The 13,727-nt window shown below is 28.3% G+C and overlaps 1 long non-coding RNA gene across 1 annotated transcript; it reads right to left on the bottom strand.

Annotated features, from left to right (window-relative positions):
* Positions 1-8,126: 8,126 nt before the first annotated feature.
* On the bottom strand, positions 8,127-10,117 carry LOC112295517 (uncharacterized). Its single transcript, XR_002973663.3, has 3 exons — positions 9,790-10,117; positions 8,829-9,189; positions 8,127-8,585 (listed from the first exon to the last, which is right to left on the bottom strand). It is a non-coding gene; the product is annotated as an uncharacterized LOC112295517 (long non-coding RNA).
* Between the last annotated feature and the right edge of the window lie 3,610 nt (positions 10,118-13,727).

Here is a 13,727-nt window from a genome sequence, read left to right as displayed (position 1 = left end):
TGATGGTAGAACTTGAGTGATTGCTTCTACTACTAGTTGATAGAATTCTACTACTTTTATTGATATGAGATTTTTTTTTTCTTCAATCATTTCTCCATTCAATCTATTGTGTACATATAATCTTGAGGCTTGAAGTTGGGATATTTTTAATTCATTTAGACATTGAAAATCTAGTATATGAAGATTATTTCTATCATCCATATCTTCTCCAATTTTTTCTTGAGGGATTAGTGGCTCACCAAGTAATTCACCCTTATTATCAAGAAAAATCACATCTCGACTAAAAATCACCTACTTCTCCTCAAGTATAGAAATTTCATATCCTTTTTTTTCTTTTGAATATCCAACAAAAATATCCTTTCTTGTCTTTGTATCATATTTTTGATGTTTTTTCTTTGATATTGACAGAAAAATCAAAGCAATGAGCATTTTGAAGAGAAGGTTTTTTACCATAAAAAACTTTATGTGGTATCTTACTATCGAGTCTTGTAAGTAGAAGGTAATTATAAATTCAAATAAATTTTTTTGCTACAAATGTCAAATACTAATGATCCAACTTAGAATTGTCCAAAAGTGTTCATACTCCTTCAAAAATAATCCTCATTATATAATCTATCTTGCTGACAATTTTACGTATATATGCAAATGTCATCATGTGTTGAATGCCTTCAATTTTGAAATAAGAACCAAATATACTCTTCAAGAATTCAATGCATAGATCAATGAAAATTTTTTTCACTTTTCTTTCAATTCGCTTTTGTACCTCTACTTTACAAGTCTTATTAGCAATATGTACTTGGTCTTTAGTTTGAAGAAATGTAAGGCTACAATAGTTAGAATATTCATCAATCCATAAAGTTAACTATTTGGTGCTACTAAAGCTAGCCATATCAAAATAACTAAGATCAGACACTATTACATCTAAAATATTATTGGTATGTTTATGCTTGTATAAAAAAAGTTACTTATGTACCTTTCCAATAATATATGACTTACATATAGATATTTTATTCTTTTCTTCCATGATCTTTAATCATTCAATATAATTTATGTGCTCTATCTCTCTTATTATATGCATTGAAGCATGTGCTAATATTTGATGCCATTCAATAAGTGTATGATTTGAAATAGATGAGCTAAAAATTGTAGCAATGTCTTTAATTTCATAAGACATGAGATAAGTTTTACTTGCTAGCATGCTTCATGTGAGTAACTTATCTAAAAGTATAATCCAATCAACTCCATTCACATCTAAGTTAAATTTACAAACTTTCTTATATAAAGTTGCAGCTGATAATAAAGTATCACGTGTTCTAAGAATCCAATGGACATCCTTCACAACCATAGGAATACATTTTTTTATAGGATCTAAAATTATGAGTTGCATTTTACCTAAGCCTTGTGATTTAGTAATGCCACCATTATAGCCTTGAAATTAAATAATCATATTTTCATTAAAATTGAGAAACTTACTCTTGTCTTCTTGGATGTCTACATCTGTTGCATTATCAATGTGTATATAATGTCGTAATTGAGACACTAAAGAAATTATTGTTTTTGAATCAAATGATGTCTCTTGAGTTGAAAGAACAACAATAATGAGAACATTTACTACACCATTGCCATTTATTTTAAGACATTCTACATGATCTTGCCAATGCCTTTTTTATCCACAAGTCCTAGAAGTATTTCTAAACTTATTAATCTTAGGCTTTTGTTTTTATTGTAGATGATACTTCTTTAAGACTTACTTTCTTCTTGCATGCACTATTAAAGCAGAAAATAAAGAACTAGACTTTTCTTTCTTTTTCATTTCTTACTCAAGATTTAAAGATCACATTTCCTCTTCTATGATCTGTTTTTTTTTTTTCAATGCAATGGATTGAATAAATAGATCTTAAGATTTTGATAATGGAGTAAGTATAAGAAATGTCATGCTTTATTTTTCTATTTCACCATCGGCTTCAATACATTGATCCCTAAGATCAAAAATCTCTCTAAGAAAAATCTCCATAGATTTTTTATCCACATATAAAAAATTATATAATTTCTTCGTTAAAAATATCTCAGTAATAATTCTTGAAGGCTTTTGGATCTTAGCCAATACATCCCACATCTCTTTTGTAATATTACAATTGTGTATATTATTTAATTGAGAAGGTTTAATTTTAAGTGCAATCAATGCTTGTATTTCTATTTTGATTGATTTTCATTTTAATTTTTCATTAGTATCTCTAGGATATTTTAATGTCCCATAAACATGCATGTAGAGCTTGCAAATGCATATCAAGTATTTTATAACAAATGTCCATGTGCCATAGTTTTTTTATTTAATTGATCAATGCAATAGTCTATTAAGGATGCCATTGCCAAATACAATAAATGCAATAACAACAAATAACTATAAGAGAACAATTAAAAAATAATCTACAAAATGTAATATATAGAGAATAGAAGTACTAAGCAATATTGGAGCAAAAAGACTTGTCCTCACCACTAGCAACAAATGATATTTAATTAAGTAAAAAATAACATCAATAGAGTTTAAATTCTAACTTTAATAGCTTCAAAAACTCCTTGGCTTTGATAGTAGTCCAATAGGAAGAAAACTTCAATAAGTAGTTCAATTAAAAATAAATAAATAAATAAATAAATAAATAAATAAATAATCTATAAAAAAAATCAAATTTCATCTAAATTAACATTCATCCATAGTATTGTTCATCCAATAAAATGTTCATTTGTGGTACTATTCATTATGACTAATATTCATCCATGATACTGTTCATCTAGACTAATATTCATCCATAATACTGTTCATCTAAACTAATATTCATCCATGGTACTATTTATTTAGACTATATTCATTCAACTCTGATATCATGTTATGAAAATAAGAAAAAAGCTTGAAACCATGATGGACAAAATTTGTTGCTAACAAAAAGTGTCGGAAACTAAAAAAAATAGGCACTTTTGATGTCTTAGTTAAGAGCTAGATAAATTATAACTTTTGGTTCATACAATATGAGATATTCAATAATTTGTCCATCAATCCAATGCATGTATTGTCCAAGTGGGATGTACCTAAATCATGGATATACATACATATTCTAGTAAATATCTATATGATTAGATAGAAGTATGTAAATAAAGATAAAAATAAAATAATTTTATAATACCTTCTAGAGAAGCTTTCTAAAAGTTTCATAGACATTATTTTGACTTTACATGTATTTTTAATTGATTGGTAGGTTAGAAACTTGGTTAATAAGTTAACCATGTATTAATAGCTTTTGGAACAAGCTAACTATATTGCGTCTATATAAAAAACTTGCCTTGTAAGTTAAGATATGTGTCTTACAAAGTCAATACATTTTGGAGGTCTCATAGGACATTGCCACGTAGCTCTTAGTTAAGAGTATATATAGAAGCAAAAATGAAGCCTTCTTCACTCTTATTAACCGCTTTGTAGTCTTTAGTCGTCTTTCAAGCCTTTCTAGTCTTCTTGTTTTTGAGAATATCCATTCTAGTTCAATATTATATGATCTTTGAGTAACTTTTTATTTCTTTTCAATGACACAAAAGTGTATTGATGGATTATCTTTCTATGTAGAAATTTTTATTTGATATTAGAGGTTATAGATTATTTTCTTCTAATTTAACTTTTTAAATTTATTTCAATTGTCTATAGAAGAAAAGATTATAGATGCTACTCTTAACAAAAGTCAAAATGGATTTACAACTATTGCAGATCTTCATGAGCTTGTCAATGTTCTAAGAGTAGAAATCTCATGTATTTCTAATATGAATGAGGGATATACTATTCCTATACCTATAAAAGAAGTTCAAAGTCTATAGCAAAAAATTATACAATTGAAGGAAGCAAGTAGATGAACCTCACAACCAAATCCAAGGAATTTTGCTTTTACAAATATGACAAGAACAAGGATTAGTATGCCCCAGAAGTTTCATGGAACAAGATCAAAATTTTGAGGATTTTGGCAACAAATCAAGCTCTATCTAAAGTTGCATTCCTTCCAATATCTTGATGGATTTACTCAAGTTGCATTCATAGGCGCACTTCTATTAGAAAGTGTTTTTATTTGGTTTGCATCTTAAATGGAAAAAGATTCATGACTCCTTTATGATTTAAATTCATTCTTAGAAGTGTTTATAGCCACATTGGAGATAGTGATAAAAAAAAGAGTAGAAAAGACCAAACTCTTATCTTTATAGCAAAGATCAAGGTCTGCCACCATATATGCTATTGAATTCTAAAACCTTGTTTGCGACATAGATTGAAATGAAAAAGCTCTTATCAATCAATTTTGATATGAATTGAAGGATGATATTAAAGATTTATTACTAACAATATCAAAGGTAAAATTTTTAGAAAAAATTATTGTTCAAGCCAATACATGTGACAATTGGTTATTTGAAAGTTGTCAAGAACAAAGACTTGGTTTAAGAAGAAGAAATCAAATAATGATGACAGCTCTCAAATTTTTAAAAACTCATTCATTAAGGCTAAAACCAATGCAAATTGATACAATACATTTTAAAGCCCTTACAAAGTAGAAAAAGACTCGACAATATTAAGAAGGCCTATACTTATATTATAGGTAAATTAAATGAACTACTCAACATTGTCAAAAAAAACAACGCGACTACAAAATGAAAAGCATAGTTGCCAAAGATAAGGATGTGTGAGTAAATGAATTTCTTCAGCTATAATAGTGACCGTGCAGCTAGAATCTTACATAATTCCTAATAAAGGTCATATTCTCTCCTCAAACCCCTCATCTTGTTTTACAATAGAAGTTTATTTAGGACCAAAAATTTACAAAGTCGTAGCTTTATTAGATTCAAGAATCTTAGCTTATTTTATAAATGAAGATTTTGTCAAAAAATGAGAGGTATTGTTAGTGAAAAAAAATAAACTTGTAAATGTAGAAGTTATAGATAATTGTTTGTTATCTTCTAGAGATATTATGCATAAAACTATTCCTTTAGATGTAGTAATTAAAAATCATAATAGCATAGTAATATTTAATGTAGTAAGATCTTTGTCAAATCTAATTATTTTAAAATTATTTTGATTAGAAAAGTATAATCTTCGTATAGATTGGATTTTTTATAACCTTAATTATTTTGATATTTTAATCCAAAATCCTACTAGTCAAGTAAAAATACATACTTAAGTCTAGTACATCCAAATCCTTATTGGTAGGTGCAAGAGTTTTTATGTCTACCGCAAAAGAAGGATTATCTTCTATTTTATATGCTATGCCCATTTTTAATGGTGAAAAGATATCAAATGGTATTTCTAGTTGATATTAAGATTTTTGAGACATTTTTAAAAAGAAGAATGCAAATATTCTTCTAGAACATTGTTCTTATGATTGTTCTATTGATATTCACAGAAGAGCTCAACCACCATTTAGGCCAATCTATAGCCTATTACAAAACGAATTGCTTGCATTCAATGAGTACATTGATGATAACTTAGCTAAAAATTTTATATGCCATTCTAAATCTCCAAGCAAGGCTCCTATCTTATTATGAAGAAAAAAGATGGATCTTTACAAATGTATGTAGACTATCAAGAATTCAAGAAGATCAATATAAAAAATAGGTATTCTTTATCTTTGATTTTAAGATTTTTAATCAACTAAATGAAGCAAAGATCTATACAAAAATAGATCTATAAAAAGCATCTAATCTAGTATACATTAAAGAAAGAGATGAATGGAAAATTACATTTTGAACCAAGTTTTTATATTTGAAATATAATATCATACCTTTTGGATTCATGAATGTACCAACTACTTTTTAACATCTAATGAATGATGTCTTTTGCAAGTTTCTTGATGATTTTATTATCTATTATTTAGATGACATCTTAATCTGTTCTAAAAACTTAGAAGAGCATGAAGTTGATGTTTGTTGTGTGTTATAAAAACTTAAAGATGTAGAATATAGATATAAATATAGATATATAAATCCATATTTATTCTACTCTACTCAAGTTGACTTCTTAGGATACATCATTTCTAATGAAGGGCTAATAATGGATCCAAAGAAGGTCTAGACTAAGATGGATTGAAATATTTTAAGAATAATAAGAGACATGCAATGTTTTTGGAACTTTGCCAATTACTATTGGATCTTCATCAAGATTTTTTTTCAAGTTGTAGCTTTATTTATACATTTGACTTGTAAAGACAAACTTAAGTGAAATAAAGAAGCTGAAATATTATTTGATGCTTTAAAAAAAAAATTTAATTCTGTGCCAATCTCATATTATGTTGATTTTTCAAAGGCATCTTTTATGGAAATAAATGCATCAAACTTTGTTTAGGTGAAGTATTATCACAAATTGGAGCAGATGACAAACTCCATTAAGTAGCTTTTTATTTTAGAATTTTTTTTGCAAATAAGATTAATTATAAAATCCACGATAAAAACCTTCTTGGAATTGGGGATTCATTTCAAGAATGACATCATTATTTAGAAGGCATCTTGAATCTAATTACCATATATACAAATCACAAGAACTTTGAATATTTCATTTCTACATGTATTTTTAATTGTTGCCAAATTCATTGGAATATGTCTTTATCAAGATTTGATTTCAAGCTTACTTATTGATCCAAAAAATAAGTTTTTTTGTACACCATATTTAAAACATTCATTTTTTATATCAAAAGAAAAAAAATATATCTTTTGATTAACAAAGAATAACTCTCTTAAAGTCAAAGCATTTCTATATTTGAGCAATATAATCAATATTGACTATTGATTCAATCTTTATCAAACAAATTCAATCAAGTATGTTTTTTGATCCTCTTGTTTATGATATCAAGAATAATTCTTTTGAATCTTTTGATATTTTCAAGTTCGAGTTCAAGAATAACCTACTTTATTTTGAAAGATGATTATACATTCAAAAAGGTGGAGCATAATTATATATTCTTCAAACTTATCATGACTTTTTAGCAGATGGATATTTTAGATACAATATGACTTAGGAGCTAATATTGAGAGATTTTTGGTTGCCTCAAATGTAGAAGGCAGTCAAAGACTTTGTACAATCATGTGATATTTGTTCAAGATCCAAAACTCCTTGCCATCAATCTTATGGACTTCTTTAGCCATTACCTACTCTAAAACAACTATGGTCTTTTGTTTCTATAGATTTTATCACAAATCTTTTACTCTCAGATTTATATGATTCTATATTCGTGATAGTAGATTATTTTACTAAGATAGCATTTTAAATAAGCTCACATGTTGAATTCTTATAAAGAGTAAATATTTTATATTGTCTTGCAACCTTTGTTAGACTAAAAAGATTTCTTCCAAAACTTAGAATATAAACAATTTGTTGTAGAAGATGGATTTCATTTAAATATGGTAATTGACTTAAAATCTTGATATCACCTATTTCCATCACAAAACATTTATGTCTTGTAGGTATTTTAATTGGCCATATTGCATTTGCTGATAGAGATTTATAATTGATGAATCAATGAAGCTTGTCAATCATATGTTCTATTGTGCAACTATCAACTTTCCATGCTTCTATAATTTTTAAGTATTATAATCTTGAGTAATATTAGAATTATAATTCTCAAGTATTATAAGCTCATATAATATTAAAATTGTAATTTAATCCATTTCGATCTGGTTTATAATATTGTTCTTGATATAAATCATTTGAATGATAATTTTTAGATTTTGAATAAGAAGCTTCTGAATATTTGAGAAGTGCTAGAATCTGAAGATTTTGCAGATGGAGCTTGTGTATTTTATCTTGATTGTAATCCAAATCGTTTGGGCATTCATTTCTAAGAAGTTTGAGTGATGTACCCTTTTGCTTGGAATAGATTCTTGATCTGCCACTTCCATATGTGAAATTTGGAACCATTGAAATGCTGAATTTTAATTAGATCTTTATTGATGGACATTGTGATAAAATTTCAATGTGGGATCAAATTGTAAGAAACTGAAAATGAGTGGAAAGTTGAAAAATGTAATGCGTGTAAAACAAGAAGTTCAAGAAAATGATCGAAAGAACAAGAATTTTTGAGTGGAAAAATAAGCACTGCGAATTTTCCAAAAACTGCAATTGAAAAACTTAAAAAATATATTGGTGCAGCCGCTCAATTGCTCTAATCGCTTGATCAATTGCTCTTAAAGAAGTCAATCACTCTGATATTATTTCTGAGGCAGTCAATTGCTCGAAAACAAAACAAAATAACTAAATCGGTTGTAAACCGCCGAATTAATCAAGATCTAGCACTCTGATCTAGCACTCTAAATAAAAAAAATAAAAAATAAAAATAAAAAAATTTACAGAACGACGAATCGTGGGCCATAACCTATTGGTTTCACAGAATACGCCAAGAATATCGGGAAAACAATGACACTTAATTACAAGTAAAATCTTATATATCAATAAGAAGTTCTTATTTCTTACTAGTAACACACTAGTTACTAAATTTTTCTTGTTTTAGAGCTAGAACCAGAATGCGCTTTCATTTTAATAATCCCAACGTCCTCCATAATCTCACACTCTCGATCTGCAAGGAAATTTGATCCATTAAGTTGCGAATGAAAAGTAATCACCTAAGCTACTGATGGGAACTTCACATGGAATTTCACATCCCCGAAAAGAAGGATAATCAGGACTGTTGACAGGTACGCACACAATTGAAACTGCATGAATCAAACTTTTTTGAATTATCCCCAACTGAAAAACATTTAGCATCTTGAACTTGCACAAGGATAAGAGACATGTAGAAGGCTGGATTGTAACCGAGTACCCATTCTTGGAGCCACCCGTTTGAATCGTTACTTTCTTTACTTTGCGGTATTGGTATTGCTCCACCTGCTGACCTTGCTTAACATCGTTTCGTGTAGATTGCACCTTGCTAGGTGTCGCCGGACCTGCCGGCTGATGGATGACCACATGAAGCCCTCAGGAAGAATGCTTCCTGGGAGCAGTCCCAGAAGTTGACCGCGGGGTCCCCTTACTTGACATGAGGCTCTCCTTCTGCGGTCTGAGCAGGCGTAACACTCCGGGAGCCTGTACAGCTTCAGGGCATGGAGCACCACAATCCTGACGAACAGTTTGAGAGGGCAGGCCTTGTGAAGATGGCAGCGGATTCTCCAAAATCATCCTACCTGTCAGCAAAACACACCCTTGTCATAGTCGGAAGTCTGATCATAACCTCTATTGTTGTTTCCCCCTCTCATCGTGGAAACCACTCTGCTTTACTTAATGCTAAACAGTAGCATGTTCTTAATGTAACGTTTCTTATTTTAACGATCTGACTGTTGACCTTTCAGAAGTATAGGAAGTGTCTAACACCTCTCCCGCTATTCTAGCTCTAAGCATACTGTTGAGAATTCTGAACGTCAACATCTGTCGCACCCAAAAAGCACGCAAAGTTTTGCTGTACCCACAAAGCTCCGAATGCGTTTATCATTCAACTTAAAGCATCAATTTCTCGTGCCACCCCTTTTCTGTTGCTGTTTCCAGCACTCTCCTCCAACCAACTCATTGAAACGTGAGATGAAGAACGCGATCTGAATGTCTAAGCCTTTGTGAAGATCCATGACACCGTCAAAACATTGGTAAACGCACTTAACTTGTTCAAGCCAAAGATCATACAGCGTCAGACCCGAACATGAACAACACCACGAGCTGCACGTGAGTCTACAACCAAACCATGCATGAGATTGTGCAGAAAACAGAACATGACTAAGGCATCGTAAAGTTACCTGTAAGGTTTCTTTAACATAAGAGGGTCACTTTTTTCGCATAGCAGAATTCAATATATACACTTCGAACAAGAGTTGTTCGATCAGTTCACCTTAAGTTTCAATTGTGAAAATCTGTTCGAACTACAGTATCGGCCTGGTAGTAGCCATGTATGAAGATGGAAACTCTCGGCGCACTTTTCGCAACATAACCACACTGTATCACCCATTGCGTGCGAAAATCAGCAACTTACTTTACGACCAGGTCTAGTCTGCGATCAACCCGAAGCTCTATTGACACAGATGGGTTGCACATCTCTCGCATGCACGTAACTTCCTGAGCTATTGCCAACCTGAGAAACGGTGTTGAGTCAGATCCTTGGCCATACTGATAAGCCAGAGCAACAACGTCGATGGTCACTGTTGCAGCTGCTACCGGAAAGCTAGACGCGGTCACACCTGTCGGCAGCTGGAACGAAGAAGGGTGTTGACAAATTGTTGATACAGTTCTAAGTGTTTGACCAGGTTCTAAAGTTTCAAACTTGCTCACCTGTTTTGGTTCTCTGACTGGAGAGCCACTAAAGCAACCAACTTCAAGGGTGGGACGAACATGTGTCTGAACAGTGTGAAATGGGAAAGTAACGGGAGGTTTACTTTCCCCACATTGTACCTGCTTCTTTTGAGCACATGACCTAGACGTTGGTAAAAACCCCCAACAATTACTCACATTCTTCTATATGTCCAGTTCTTTCTTAGAATGAGCATCCTTTATGAAATAAAAAATTCTATTCTTTAACCATTGCCTTCTTGACAGTTCACAATCAAGCAGACAACATTCTAAACACATAGCCATGTAGTTAGGAACTCAGCTTATAGAAGAAAGTCTATTAGGCAACAATCATCTTCAAGCCAAGTGGAGAGGTTTGTTTTGGAAAGCGCCAACAAATTGCATAAGGAGTGACAACCTTCTCTACTTTGTATCATCTTTTATCTATTCATAGGATATTTTGTCTTAGTTTTTAGACAACTATTATTTTTTTCAACTTTATTCAAGTTAAAGTTGTCTCTTTTAGATTTTTAAAAGCATACAACTAATATTTTGGAAGTATCTAAGATATATTTTTTTTGAATTGATTGTCAAAAAATCTTTTCTAGTAAAATGTTGATTAAGGTTTATTACTTAGTAACACACTTTGGTTATATGCAATATGTCCACGTATTCTTAAAGTTATGCCAATTGTAAGATAAAAGTTTTAACTACTTCTAACTATATTTTGGACATAACTTAATTACCATGTATTAAAACTTTTAAGCATTATATATATACGAAAAGGAGCCCATTTAGCAAGCTAAATGAAACAATTATTCATTTGATTATTTTTTGGTTCTATTATTTGTAATTTTATTTAATTATAAATTTATATTAATATATTTTTCTTTATATTTTTTATTGTATATATAGTATATATACTATATATAAAATTTATTGTTCCTTGAATATGAACATAGACTATGTTAAGTATGACGTTGTGGTGTGAAAGCAGTCCTTATGTGATCAGAGAAACTATATGAAGGGAGTTGTTTTGTCTAGCATGGAATTGTAGTGTAAATGGAGCCTAATAAAACCAATAAGTTCTAATAGAATTCCTTGTAGAAAATTTTATCAATCTAGCATGATGTTGTAGTATAAATAAAGGAATAGAGGAACAAAGGGAATAAGGAGGTTGGAAAATAGGAGGAATAGAGAAGTTGGAAGCTACGAATGAGGATGGGAGATGATAAGGTTGGAACATGGAACAAGGCTAGAAATGTGTTGGATGGCATATTGAAAAGCGGCAACCGCGTGACAAAGTCGTAGCAAGAGACTTCTTTTCTTGTATGTAGATATATTCTTCTCCATATAACTTACTTTATAACTAATTTTACACATCATTAAAATCAATTATTTTTTATAGATAAATAAATAGACAAATATATTTTGTATATATATATATATATATATATATATATAAAATTTTTATATGTTAAAATAAAAAATTTAAAATAATTAATTTATTTTATTTTATTTTATCAAAATTTAATCAATTAGATCAAGCAAAAAAAGAATAGAAATTAATTATATACATGAATAATACTATGGTAGAATAAATATCATTATTTAGAATTAGATTTGAAAGTATTTGAAAATAAATAGAGACAATATATAGAAAGAATATCAACAAAAGTATTTAAACAAAACAAAGTTGTAATTCAAAAAAAGAGTAGATAATCAAATAGATTTTAGCAAAATATACAATAACTATATATTGATATAAAGATGTATTATATTGTAATGATAAAAGAAAGATTAAAAATAATGGAATATATATAATAACTTAAAAGTCATCTTAATTTTTAATAGTTTTATAATTTAGTTCAAATAATTATATCATGAATACATTTTTATAAATTTTTATCATCAATTAAATATTCAAACCTAATATTAAATAGTAAAAATATATTTATTATTTTTTAAAAAATTAAAAATATATTATAAAATTATCAAAGATATAAATGAAATTAAAAATTTGATAAGAAAATATACTCTTATAACATAAAAAGAGATAAAATAAATAAATATAGAATAAATATAGAATAAAAAGAAACTAGTTTTTTTATAACTAATCAAATAAAAATTAGAAAGTTTTAAATCTAGATTAGAATAAAAAAAGAATATTATTAAGATTGAAGATGGTCTTAGTTTTATCTTTATATATGTTAGCTACCAAGAAGGTCTTATGGATGCTTTTAATAGACAAAAAAGCTTGTAGTATAAATATCAATTTATAGATTACTTCCAATGTAATTTTCTAAAAGTAAAAATTTATAGGATAAGATTTAGTAGCGACATGGCATATCTATAAAAGTTTGAATATATAAACTACACCTATTAAAATTTCTTGAAGCTTTTTAAAGAAGATATTATATGTTAAATATTGTTTCTACTTACTACTATTTACTTGTATTGACTTAAGTAATATAGGCATTTGTTGCAAGAAGAACAAGACTTTAAAAAAGTTAAAAAAGGTAAGAACTAACTTCAAAAGTATTAGTGTATAAGAAGATTAAAAATTACATATCATAAAATAAAGTTTTGAAAGTCTTATTATTTTCCAAGAAAATATGCAACATTAAATATAAATTGAAACATTTACATGTTCTAATAGATTTGATCATAATTTAAGACAATTTTCGATATAAAATACCTGAATTTTATATAAATAGTATTAATTCTAAGTAGAATAAAAGCACTATTTGTATAATATCATCATTATAAAAATAGTTTAATAAAAAATTATTTATTTTTTTAAGTCTAGTAATGAAGTTTAAATTTTAAAAAATATTCCTGAATAAAAAGTAAAATAAAGTCTAATATTTATAAAACATTTTAATGTATTATATCTTATGCAAAAATTTATATATATGCTTCTATAAAAAAGTAACTCAAAATTATTTAAATAAAATGAAATAAAATATAATATTTTATAAATAAATCTAAATATTAATAAATAAATAAATTTAAATAATAATTTAAAATTATTTCTATAATTCTAAAAAAATTAGAATATATATATATATTATAAATATAAATATAATTTAAAAATATATAAAAATAATATTTAACTATTTTAGGAAAAATTTCTTATATATAGATATATTTATATATATATATATACATAGTTTTCTTATATAATGAAAATATAAAATTTAAGACTACATGATTTCTATAAAATAATATTAATACAACATTCTTCGATTGTTGAATTGGCATCTATCAATAATCCTTCAACATCTTCTTCCCTCTTTTCTTTCTCCTCCATCTTAAAATTTGTGATGATGTTATAAATCTCTTCTATTTTTTGGGCCTCTACAAGTTGCATTTAAAATCTCACTTTTCTTCTTGTTTTTCTCTTATAATA

The sequence above is a fragment of the Physcomitrium patens genome, chromosome 18, assembly GCF_059467195.1.
Source record: "Physcomitrium patens ecotype Gransden chromosome 18, ASM5946719v1, whole genome shotgun sequence".
Taxonomy (NCBI): domain Eukaryota; kingdom Viridiplantae; phylum Streptophyta; class Bryopsida; order Funariales; family Funariaceae; genus Physcomitrium; species Physcomitrium patens.
Note: the sequence above shows the minus strand (reverse complement) of the source record. Positions and strands in the feature narration are given on the sequence as shown.